Source organism: Ranitomeya variabilis, chromosome 6 (genome assembly GCF_051348905.1).
Source record: "Ranitomeya variabilis isolate aRanVar5 chromosome 6, aRanVar5.hap1, whole genome shotgun sequence".
Taxonomy (NCBI): domain Eukaryota; kingdom Metazoa; phylum Chordata; class Amphibia; order Anura; family Dendrobatidae; genus Ranitomeya; species Ranitomeya variabilis.
The window spans coordinates 550,464,472-550,477,044 of record NC_135237.1 but is presented as its reverse complement, the minus strand read 5'-3'; the positions used below and the strand labels follow the sequence as shown (position 1 = coordinate 550,477,044).

General features: G+C 42.1%; 1 protein-coding gene across 3 annotated transcripts in view; it reads left to right on the top strand.

Moving 5' to 3' along the window:
- The window catches only part of LOC143783062 (CMP-N-acetylneuraminate-beta-galactosamide-alpha-2,3-sialyltransferase 1-like), a 131,899-nt gene that overhangs the window by 65,101 nt on the left and 54,225 nt on the right, over positions 1-12,573 (top strand). For all 3 annotated transcript variants that reach the window (XM_077271266.1, XM_077271265.1, XM_077271267.1), the window contains one exon: positions 3,615-3,699. The gene's annotated coding sequence lies outside the window, so the exon portion shown is untranslated. The remainder of the gene's footprint in view (positions 1-3,614; positions 3,700-12,573) is intronic.

Here is a 12,573-nt window from a genome sequence, read left to right as displayed (position 1 = left end):
CCTTTCTAAATTTTCTCAGCATCCTGGCCACCCCCTGCACAGCTGGGTGAGTTCTCAGCTGTTCAGTGTTTGCCATTCCCCCCTCCTATATATACTGGCCTCTGGCAAGCAGGCATTGCCAGAGTTAGCTTCATGCTGCATGGTTTGGGAGCTGGAGGAGTTTTGTTGTTTGAGCCTGAAGAGGCGTTTGGTGGATTTATGTAAATATTGTTGCTTGGTTTTGATTGTATGCTAATCCTCTTCTTCTCCTACTTTGTTTTTTGCCTTCATTCACACTGTTGTTTGTGTGCATTTTTGTATGATTGCTATTTTCCTTTATCCTTGTTTGTATTCCTTTATTAGTCGGGTGTGTTTCCATACACTACTACTCTCCTTTTCCCTGAGTGGGGGGAGGGAACAGTCTAAAGCCTCTTTCACATTTCCGTCGGTACGGGGCTGTCGCAAACCATCGGCCCGATGTACCGACGGACGTTGTGCAAAATAGTGCACAACGTGGGCAGCGAATGCAGTTTCCCGACGCATCCGCTGCCCATTATGTAGTCCGGGGAGGAGGGGGCGGAGTTCCAGCTGCGCATGCTCGGTCGGAAATGGCGGATCTGACGGGACAAAAAAACATTCCCTTGAACTTTTTTTGTCACGACGGCCCGCAAAAACACGACGCATCCGTTGCACGACGGATGCGACGTGTGGCCATCCGTCGTAATCTGTCGTCAATAAAAGTCAATGGCAAAAAAACGCATCTTGCGGGCACATTTACAGGATCCGTATTTTTTTGCCAAAATGATGGATTGCAACGGATGGCAAAAAACGGAAATGTGAAAGAGGCCTTAGGGAGGATTCAGGAGCTCAGCAAAGTATGTGGCCCCGACGTCTTCACATTTAGAAGTAATCTGGGGTGCAGGTATAACTAGGGTTATAGTATATGAGAAGTAACCGTAGGCACTACTATTAAGGGTGGTGCTCAAGTAGGTGCCCAAACCTTATAATATTGTAAAGTAACTTGGCACACACGTGATCAAATGCTTATGTGGTTTAATAAAGAGAGTACATACAGACGTTTCGGTCATAGACCTTCTTCAATGTACCTCTCTCAGAGAGTCTATCTGGTGAGCGGATTTTTGGGGAAAAACAATCCCCTCTGTACGTCTGTTAGTGGTGACTATGGTCTGTGCATGAGTCCGGCACTAACGTGTCTCAATCCTGGACGCGGTGTCCACCGCTTGTCCACCGCTTTCTCCCTTGGAAATTAGGACCAGAATGCACATGAAGTCTCAGTTCAACCCACGAATTCTGCCTTCAATTTAAAAATTAAGAAGATAAAACTTTTATAATTTGAGTGAAATGCTGTAAGATGGGGGCGTGTTCTAAATAAATGGGCGGGGCATAATAAACACTTTCTGCTTTATGTTCCTTTTATTTTTAGTTTGAGCTGCATGACTTTGGGATGTCTTTGTTATGGATCACTGGCTGTAGGATGCGTACTATGCCCAACAAATTTTTGGAGAGTTCCTTTAATTGCGCCTGGAAAATCCGACACATGCGCCAACCTATAGCCTTTAATGGGCAAACCAAGAAATTACTGACCCCCTAACTGTACCGAAAATCACAAACCGTAAAACGGTGTCCAAAAAAAAAAAAAATACTAATAATGATGCTCCCTCCGTTTCATAAAAAAGCTGTACCATAATCAGAATCCTACAGCCATAATTCAATCCCCACCGCCGTCCCCAATACTTATGCATAAAATCAGCAGCGACAGCCAGAAGAGGCAATGCAAAAAATCCGTACAAGCGCCTGATTATAACGCACAGACCATTTCCTATCTCTAATTCATATCCACTATTCCCTGCAATTAGCGGCTAATTAGGTGCTTCTAATTGGCAAGTGAGTGGAAAGTCTGAGAGTTAGCATCTGCTGCGACTGCCAAGGACTCGCAACTCATCTCTGAAGTCAACATAAAGACGTCTGCAGGTGCGGGGAATATTTATCAGATGGGGAAATTCATAGCCACACTTATATTAAGAAGCGAGAGATGTTACTCCGCTAACAAGTCTAGGAGCGAAGAGAAGGAGGAGGAGGAGGAGAAGGAGGTGGAGGAGGAGAAGGAGAGGGCACATGGAGAAACTTATAAAAAGTGTAACCGTAAAATCCGGGCTGCCTGAAGTCACCACTAGGGGGAGCTTAATAATAAAGTTCAATGGAAGTTGTACAAATCCTTGGACAGAAAGATGGAGCGACTCCATACATAACTGCTAGCTCCAAATCAGAATACTGTTCTCTACAGTGTGCACCTCCGGGTTTATAATGTTTGAGGTCTAGAATAGTGAGTGCAGCTCTGGAGTATAATACAGGATGTAACTCAGGATCAGTAATGTAATGTATGTACACAGTGACTGTACCACCAGCAGAATAGTGAGTGCAGCTCTGGAGTATAATACAGGATGTAGCTCAGGATCAGTAATGTAATGTATGTACACAGTGACTGCACCAGCAGAATAGTGAGTGCAGCTCTGGGGTATAATACAGGATGTAACTCAGGATCAGTAATGTAATGTATGTACACAGTGACTGCACCAGCAGAATAGTGAGTGCAGCTCTGGGGTATAATACAGGATGTAACTCAGGATCAGTAATGTAATGTATGTACACAGTGACTGCACCAGCAGAATAGTGAGTGCAGCTCTGGGGTATAATACAGGATGTAGCTCAGGATCAGTAATGTAATGTATGTACACAGTGACTGCACCAGCAGAATAGTGAGTGCAGCTCTGGAGTATAATACAGGATGTAGCTCAGGATCAGTAATGTATGTACACAGTGACTGCACCAGCAGAATAGTGAGTGCAGCTCTGGAGTATAACACAGGATGTAACTCAGGATCAGTAATGTAATGTATGTACACAGTGACTGCACCAGCAGAATAGTGAGTGCAGCTCTGGAGTATAATACATGATGTAACTCAGGATCAGTAATGTAATGTATGTACACAGTGACTGCACCAGCAGAATAGTGAGTGCAGCTCTGGGGTATAATACAGGATGTAACTCTGGATCAGTAATGTAATGTATGTACACAGTGACTGCACCAGCAGAATAGTGAGTGCAGCTCTGGGGTATAATACAGGATGTAACTCAGGATCAGTAATGTAATATATGTATACAGTGACTGCACCAGCAGAATAGTGAGTGCAGCTCTGGAGTATAATACATGATGTAACTCAGGATCAGTAATGTAATGTATGTACACAGTGACTGCACCAGCAGAATAGTGAGTGCAGCTCTGGAGTATAATACATGATGTAACTCAGGATCAGTAATGTAATGTATGTACACAGTGACTGCACCAGCAGAATAGTGAGTGCAGCTCTGGAGTATAATACATGATGTAACTCAGGATCAGTAATGTAATGTATGTACACAGTGACTGCACCAGCAGAATAGTGAGTGCAGCTCTGGAGTATAATACAGGATGTAACTCGGGATGAGTATTTTGAGTATTTTGTTTTTTCCTATATTAATACTACATGTACTTGGTGTATGGACAGAGGCCTTATGGAGCTGATATAGATGTGATTATCTGTCAGTCTTTACCAATGTTCTCATTTTTTATTTCAGATGTGACGTTCTGCCTTGAATATGTTCTTCTATCAGTCGGACTCATTTTGGGAGCGACCTTGGAGATTTCTGTAAATCCGTGCCGGTATGTACTGCCTTTGTCGTTGAGAGCATGGCAGAGGACAGGAATATTTAGGACACACAATTGTATATTCGGGTTATGTCGGGCAGGATCGGCGTTTGTGGCGATGTATCTGCATCGTGTCCGTGACTTTCCTGCTCTCTCAGAACGAGTCTTTGCTTCTTCAGTTCTTAGCACGTTTCTCTGCTTTGCTGGAGGGGCCCAGGACCCAGGGGAAGCATTGATGAAATCCAGACTTCAGCTGTTTCTGTGCACGTGGCTGAATTCCAAAAGAGAAAAGTTCTTATGAAAACCCATCGCCGCCTCCCACCTCCTCCCTTCATCTTACATTGTTTTTGGAATGTTTCCTCTTTCCATAGACTCCTAAGATAAAGTCTTTGTGGTTGATATTTTCTTGCCCCTTTGGTGGTGACCATAACTTCAGCAAGGGGCCAGAATTCCAAACAAGTCAGATTATTTTTTTCAAATCATCTCGAAAAATTATGTTGTAGAAATTTTTACCAAAATGCAACTAGGAGCCATGGGGAAAGCTCCCGTGCAAAAAGCAAGGCACATATAGAAAAGACAGTATAGACCTTAAAGGACTGATGTGGCCCATCAGGTACTGACTGATGTTATCACATCAGCCCAAAGACGTCTTCAGATACTGAAGGACAAGACCCAGTGCAGTAGGCAATCCTCACCCACGTATACGGCACAAGTCGCACTCAGTTATCTGAGTACGTTCAGTTTCATAGATTTGGATGGTGCTGCAGGACGCACGAGCAACCTGCTGCTTCAGGACGCACGGGCAACCTGCTGCTGCTTCAGGACGCACGGGCAACCTGCTGCTGCTTCAGGACGCACGGGCAACCTGCTGCTGCTTCAGGACGCACGGCAACCTGCTGCTGTAGGTCGCACGGGCAGTCTGCTGCTGCTTCAGGAAACACGGGCAACCTGCTGCTGCTTCAGGACACACGGGCAACCTGCTGCTGCTTCAGGACACACGGGCAACCTGCTGCTGCTTCAGGACACACGGGCAACCTGCTGCTGCTTCAGGACACACGGGCAACCTGCTGCTGCTTCAGGACGCACGGCAACCTGCTGCTGCTTCAGGACGCACGGCAACCTGCTGCTGTAGGTCGCACGGGCAGTCTGCTGCTGCTTCAGGAAACACGGGCAACCTGCTGCTGCTTCAGGACACACGGGCAACCTGCTGCTGCTTCAGGACACACGGGCAACCTGCTGCTGCTTCAGGACACACGGGCAACCTGCTGCTGCTTCAGGACACACGGGCAACCTGCTGCTGCTTCAGGACGCACGGCAACCTGCTGCTGCTTCAGGACGCACGGCAACCTGCTGCTGTAGGTCGCACGGGCAGTCTGCTGCTGCTTCAGGAAACACGGGCAACCTGCTGCTGCTTCAGGACACACGGGCAACCTGCTGCTGCTTCAGGACACACGGGCAACCTGCTGCTGCTTCAGGACACACGGGCAACCTGCTGCTGCTTCAGGACACACGGGCAACCTGCTGCTGCTTCAGGACGCACGGCAACCTGCTGCTGCTTCAGGACGCACGGCAACCTGCTGCTGTAGGTCGCACGGGCAGTCTGCTGCTGTAGGTCGCACGGGCAGTCTGCTGCTGTAGGACGCACGGGCAGTCTGCTGCTGTAGGACGCACGGGCAGTCTGCTGCTGTAGGACGCACGGTCAGTCTGCTGCTGTAGGACGCACGGTCAGTCTGCTGCTGTAGGACGCACGGTCAGTCTGCTGCTGTAGGACGCACGGGCACTCTGCTGCTGTAGGACGCACGGTCAGTCTGCTGCTGTAGGGCGCACAGGCAACCTGCTGCTTCAGGACGCACGGGCAACCTGCTGCTTCAGGACGCACGGGCAACCTGCGCACGGACGCACGGGCAATATCACTTTCATGTCTACATGAAGTCATCATTAGTTCTTTGGTTTACGGTGTGATTTGGTTATAAGATTAAAGATATAACTCTATTACTTATAACGAGAGACCCTCACTTCTCTTTTGCTGCTAAAATTTTTAGAATATTTGTTCTGCAAAATCTAAAAATCTGGATAATCCAACGCTGGTTTTAAAGGAATATAAATCTAATCAGGCCACGTAGATGCGGAACATTATATCTCCAGGATCGGAACCTCATTACATTAAGGGTTTATAGCTACAGTTTGGGAAGCACGGCTCTTCGAAAGAACAGTAATATCAGTTTACGGGGATGTCGGCGTATGCCTGACTGAGCTCTTACCGTAATACCGCCCTATAAAATATTGAAGGTGTAATGTTATACTGTGTGTCAGGTGCTACAGAGCCGTGTGTACAGTTACATGTTCAACACCGCGGATTAAGATGTTCCGCTGCGAGGAGACTAATTGACTCAAAAAACAGAGTAATACTTGATGGACAGTTTTAATATCATGGAGTGAAATATACAGGAGCACGATCCGCTATATAAAGATACAAAAAAATCACCAATATACAGTGTCTGGAAAAAATTAAACTTCCCCTATGTACAAGAATATAACTACTATAATACTGCCTCTATGTACAAGAATATAACTGCTATAATACTGCCCCTATGTACAAGAATATAACTACTATAATACTGCCCCTATGTACAAGAATATAACTACTATAATACTGCTCCTATGTACAAGAATATAACTACTATAATACTGCCCCTATGTACAAGAATATAACTACTATAATACTCCCCCTATGTACCAGAATATAACTACTATAATACTGCCCCTATGTACAAGAATATAACTACTATAATACTCCCCCTATGTACCAGAATATAACTATTATAATACTGCCCTTATGTACAAGAATATAACTACTATAATACTGCCCCTATGTACAAGAATATAACTACTATAATACTGCTCCTATGTACAAGAATATAACTACTATAATACTGCCCCTATGTACAAGAATATAACTACTATAATACTGCCCCTATTTACAAGAATATAACTACTATAATACTGCCCCTATGTACAAGAATATAACTACTATAATACTGCCCCCTATATACAAGAATATAACTACTATAATACTGCCCCTATTTACAAGAATATAACTACTATAATGCTGCCCCTATGTACAAGAATATAACTACTATAATACTGTCCCTATGTACAAGAATATAACTAGTATAATACTGCTCCTATGTACAAGAATATAACTACTATAATACTGCCCCTATGTACAAGAATATAACTATTATAATACTGCTCCTATGTACAAGAATATAACTAGTATAATACTGCCCCTATGTACAAGAATATAACTACTATAATACTGCCCCTGTGTACAAGAATATAACTACTATAATACTGCTCCTGTGTACAAGAATATAACTAGTATAATACTGCTCCTATGTACAAGAATATAACTACTATAATACTGCCCCTATGTACAAGAATATAACTATTATAATACTGCTCCTATGTACCAGAATATAACTAGTATAATACTGCCCCTATGTACAAGAATATATCTACTATAATACTGGCCCCTATGTACAAGAATATAACTAGTATAATACTGCCCCTATGTACAAGAATATAACTACTATAATACTGTCCCTATGTACAAGAATATAACTAGTATAATACTGCTCCTATGTACAAGAATATAACTAGTATAATACTGCTCCTATGTACAAGAATATAACTACTATAATACTGCTCCTATGTACAAGAATATAACTAGTATAATACTGCCCCTATGTACAAGAATATAACTACTATAATACTGCTCCTATGTACACGAATATAACTACTATAATACTGCCCCTATGTACAAGAATATAACTATTATAATACTGCTCCTATGTACCAGAATATAACTAGTATAATACTGCCCCTATGTACAAGAATATATCTACTATAATACTGGCCCCTATGTACAAGAATATAACTAGTATAATACTGCCCCTATGTACAAGAATATAACTACTATAATACTGTCCCTATGTACAAGAATATAACTAGTATAATACTGCTCCTATGTACAAGAATATAACTAGTATAATACTGCTCCTATGTACAAGAATATAACTACTATAATACTGCCCCTATGTACAAGAATATAACTGCTATAATACTGCTCCCTATGTACAAGAATATAACGGAATAACATCTCCTTTGTTAGTGAATTTTTTTCAGGAAGGTGGAGAAGTTAAAATCATGTGAAAATGACGATATATGCACATTCCATGACTGGGGAATCAGATGCCATCTCCTTGGTTTACGCATTTCTGGTGTTTCCACCCTTAAGCCATGGGGAGGTTAGACTCTGGGTTCGGGTGTGCACAGCGGGTGCGTAATTTAATTAAAACTATTTAAATGAATAATTGATCTAAGAAAGGAAAGCTAATTGTGATACTATTAGATACCACGGTGTGTACAATGGATAAGATATACTGTCATGGCCGAAAGTGTTGGCACCCTGGAAATTCTTACTGAACATGAAGTATTTCTCCCTGAAAACTGTTGCGATTTCACCCGTTTATTTCCTTCTCGAATGAAATCCTTTTTCTATTGTAATTCAAGGTATTTATTACGTATTATTGAATGTGTCATACGCAATTTAATGTATCTAGATTGTACAACCCTACAATTAAATATCCGCCATAAAGAACATCTATATGATAATGAAAATAAACATGCAAATAAAAGCCTCCAAGCATTTCATCAATCACCATAAAGGAACTAGGTCATCTGTAAAATATATGTTATAGGACAAAATCACATAAGAAGAAAGCGGAGACCGAGAAGAGAAGCACGGTGGACATGTAAGCGTAAACCTACAGCACCATCAGGTCTAAACCTGCCTCACTGATACATTGGAAATATTTTCTCATCATATCTGCTTCATATCTTAATATTTGTTTTCATATTTCCATACATTCTTATATCTCTATGTACTTATTTGTTCATGTTTTCCTTTTTCCACTAATTAATAAAATAGTTTTTTCGACGCTCCAAAGAAATAGGAATATATTTTATAGTAATTTGCTTTTCTCGCCTGCCAATCATGACACGAATGTTTGTTGGTTCCGCAACATAAGTAAGGTACTTTGCGGACCATAAGACGCGCTGGACCATAAGACGCACCCCAAATGTTTGGGAGGAAAATGGGAACAATGTTTTTTTGTTTTTTATTTTTAATAAAATGGTGGTACATCTTATAGACTGCTGTTACGGTAGCTTGCTGGGTGGAGTAGCTGCTCTGAAACGGGGTCCCAGGAAGCAAGGTCACTGCTGCAGGAAGCTGCAGGAGTGGGGCAGTGCTGCAGACCCCAGGCTGGGGGGAATGGGTGGTCTGTTGTGCGAGGCTGCTGGGGGTCCCTATCTTTCAGAAAATGTTGGCGAAGTCCCCGCACTACCATCATTTTCAATGCAGTTAACTTTAGGAAAATGACCGCCGGAGGCAGCACATGTGCAGATTGAGATCTTGAGAACTGAAATCTCAACATTCGCACGCCCCGCCTCCAGCGGCCATTTTCCCAAAGACCACCACATTTAAAACGATGGAAGTGCGCGGACTCCGCCAACATTTTCTGAAAGTTCTGGGCCCTCTGCTACTGATCATCCCCTCCTCCCAGCTCGGGGCCCGCAGCATTGCCCAACTTCAGCGGTCGCCAGCTTGCTGCAGCAGAGACCCTGCCTCCTGGGACCCCGTCCCACCACAGCCGTCCCCATCCGAAAACTACATTTAGATTGTAAGACGTACCCTCCATTATCCCCCAAAATTTGGAGGAACAAATTTGTTCTACAGTTTGAAAAAAAAAGTTAATTTCCCTTAATAAGTATCTGTTTATTCTAATGATTATTCTATTGTATATCTTATTTATTGTGCACACCGCGAGGCTTTACCTTATAGTCTTACAACTCTCTCTCTTCTTTTAAAGCCATTATGCATGTATTTAGTAATAATTAAATTATGCACTCGCTGTGCACACCCTAAACTCCATTATATAAACTCACCATGGCTTCAGGGTGGAAACATCAGAAACGCAACGGCAGCTGGGTTGGTCTCTGATCGCCCAGTCATGGAGTGCGCTATGTCGTCATTGTCATATGATGTTAAATATAACACTGAAACAACTCATTAATAAAGATTTCATTCCATGAAGCAGAGTCCTCCTTTAAATTGTATCTATTGCATCAAGGCAACGAAGTCTAGCCGTTCTCAGGAACACTTGGGACATAGATGACGGTGAGCTGTTTTTTCTCAGTTTCATAAGAATAAAACTACTATAATACTGCCCCTATGTTCAAAAATATAACTACTATAATACTGCTCTTATGTACAAGAATATAACTACTATAATACTGCTCCTATTTACAAGAATATAACTACAATAATACTGCCCCCATGTACAAGAATATAACTACTATAATACTGCCCCTGTGTACAAGAATATAACTACTATAATACTGCTCCTATGTACAAGAATATAACTACTATAATACTGCCCCTATGTACAAGAATATAACTACTATAATACTGCTCCTATGTACAATAATATATCTACTATAATACTGCTCTTATGTACAAGAATATAACTACTATAATACTGCTCTTATGTACAAGAATATAACTACTATAATACTGCTCCTATGTACAAGAATATAACTACTATAATACTGCCCCTATGTACAAGATTATAACTACTATAATACTGCCCCAATGTACAAGAATATAACTGCTATAATACTGCTCCCTATGTACAAGAATATAACGGAATAACATCTCCTTTGTTAGTGAATTTTTTTCAGGAAGGTGGAGAAGTTAAAATCATGTGAAAATGACGATATATGCACATTCCATGACTGGGGAATCAGATGCCATCTCCTTGGTTTACGCATTTCTGGTGTTTCCACCCTTAAGCCATGGGGAGGTTAGACTCTGGGTTCGGGTGTGCACAGCGGGTGCGTAATTTAATTAAAACTATTTAAATGAATAATTGATCTAAGAAAGGAAAGCTAATTGTGATACTATTAGATACCACGGTGTGTACAATGGATAAGATATACTGTCATGGCCGAAAGTGTTGGCACCCTGGAAATTCTTACTGAACATGAAGTATTTCTCCCTGAAAACTGTTGCGATTTCACCCGTTTATTTCCTTCTCGAATGAAATCCTTTTTCTATTGTAATTCAAGGTATTTATTACGTATTATTGAATGTGTCATACGCAATTTAATGTATCTAGATTGTACAACCCTACAATTAAATATCCGCCATAAAGAACATCTATATGATAATGAAAATAAACATGCAAATAAAAGCCTCCAAGCATTTCATCAATCACCATAAAGGAACTAGGTCATCTGTAAAATATATGTTATAGGACAAAATCACATAAGAAGAAAGCGGAGACCGAGAAGAGAAGCACGGTGGACATGTAAGCGTAAACCTACAGCACCATCAGGTCTAAACCTGCCTCACTGATACATTGGAAATATTTTCTCATCATATCTGCTTCATATCTTAATATTTGTTTTCATATTTCCATACATTCTTATATCTCTATGTACTTATTTGTTCATGTTTTCCTTTTTCCACTAATTAATAAAATAGTTTTTTCGACGCTCCAAAGAAATAGGAATATATTTTATAGTAATTTGCTTTTCTCGCCTGCCAATCATGACACGAATGTTTGTTGGTTCCGCAACATAAGTAAGGTACTTTGCGGACCATAAGACGCGCTGGACCATAAGACGCACCCCAAATGTTTGGGAGGAAAATGGGAACAATGTTTTTTTGTTTTTTATTTTTAATAAAATGGTGGTACATCTTATAGACTGCTGTTACGGTAGCTTGCTGGGTGGAGTAGCTGCTCTGAAACGGGGTCCCAGGAAGCAAGGTCACTGCTGCAGGAAGCTGCAGGAGTGGGGCAGTGCTGCAGACCCCAGGCTGGGGGGAATGGGTGGTCTGTTGTGCGAGGCTGCTGGGGGTCCCTATCTTTCAGAAAATGTTGGCGAAGTCCCCGCACTACCATCATTTTCAATGCAGTTAACTTTAGGAAAATGACCGCCGGAGGCAGCACATGTGCAGATTGAGATCTTGAGAACTGAAATCTCAACATTCGCACGCCCCGCCTCCAGCGGCCATTTTCCCAAAGACCACCACATTTAAAACGATGGAAGTGCGCGGACTCCGCCAACATTTTCTGAAAGTTCTGGGCCCTCTGCTACTGATCATCCCCTCCTCCCAGCTCGGGGCCCGCAGCATTGCCCAACTTCAGCGGTCGCCAGCTTGCTGCAGCAGAGACCCTGCCTCCTGGGACCCCGTCCCACCACAGCCGTCCCCATCCGAAAACTACATTTAGATTGTAAGACGTACCCTCCATTATCCCCCAAAATTTGGAGGAACAAATTTGTTCTACAGTTTGAAAAAAAAAGTTAATTTCCCTTAATAAGTATCTGTTTATTCTAATGATTATTCTATTGTATATCTTATTTATTGTGCACACCGCGAGGCTTTACCTTATAGTCTTACAACTCTCTCTCTTCTTTTAAAGCCATTATGCATGTATTTAGTAATAATTAAATTATGCACTCGCTGTGCACACCCTAAACTCCATTATATAAACTCACCATGGCTTCAGGGTGGAAACATCAGAAACGCAACGGCAGCTGGGTTGGTCTCTGATCGCCCAGTCATGGAGTGCGCTATGTCGTCATTGTCATATGATGTTAAATATAACACTGAAACAACTCATTAATAAAGATTTCATTCCATGAAGCAGAGTCCTCCTTTAAATTGTATCTATTGCATCAAGGCAACGAAGTCTAGCCGTTCTCAGGAACACTTGGGACATAGATGACGGTGAGCTGTTTTTTCTCAGTTTCATA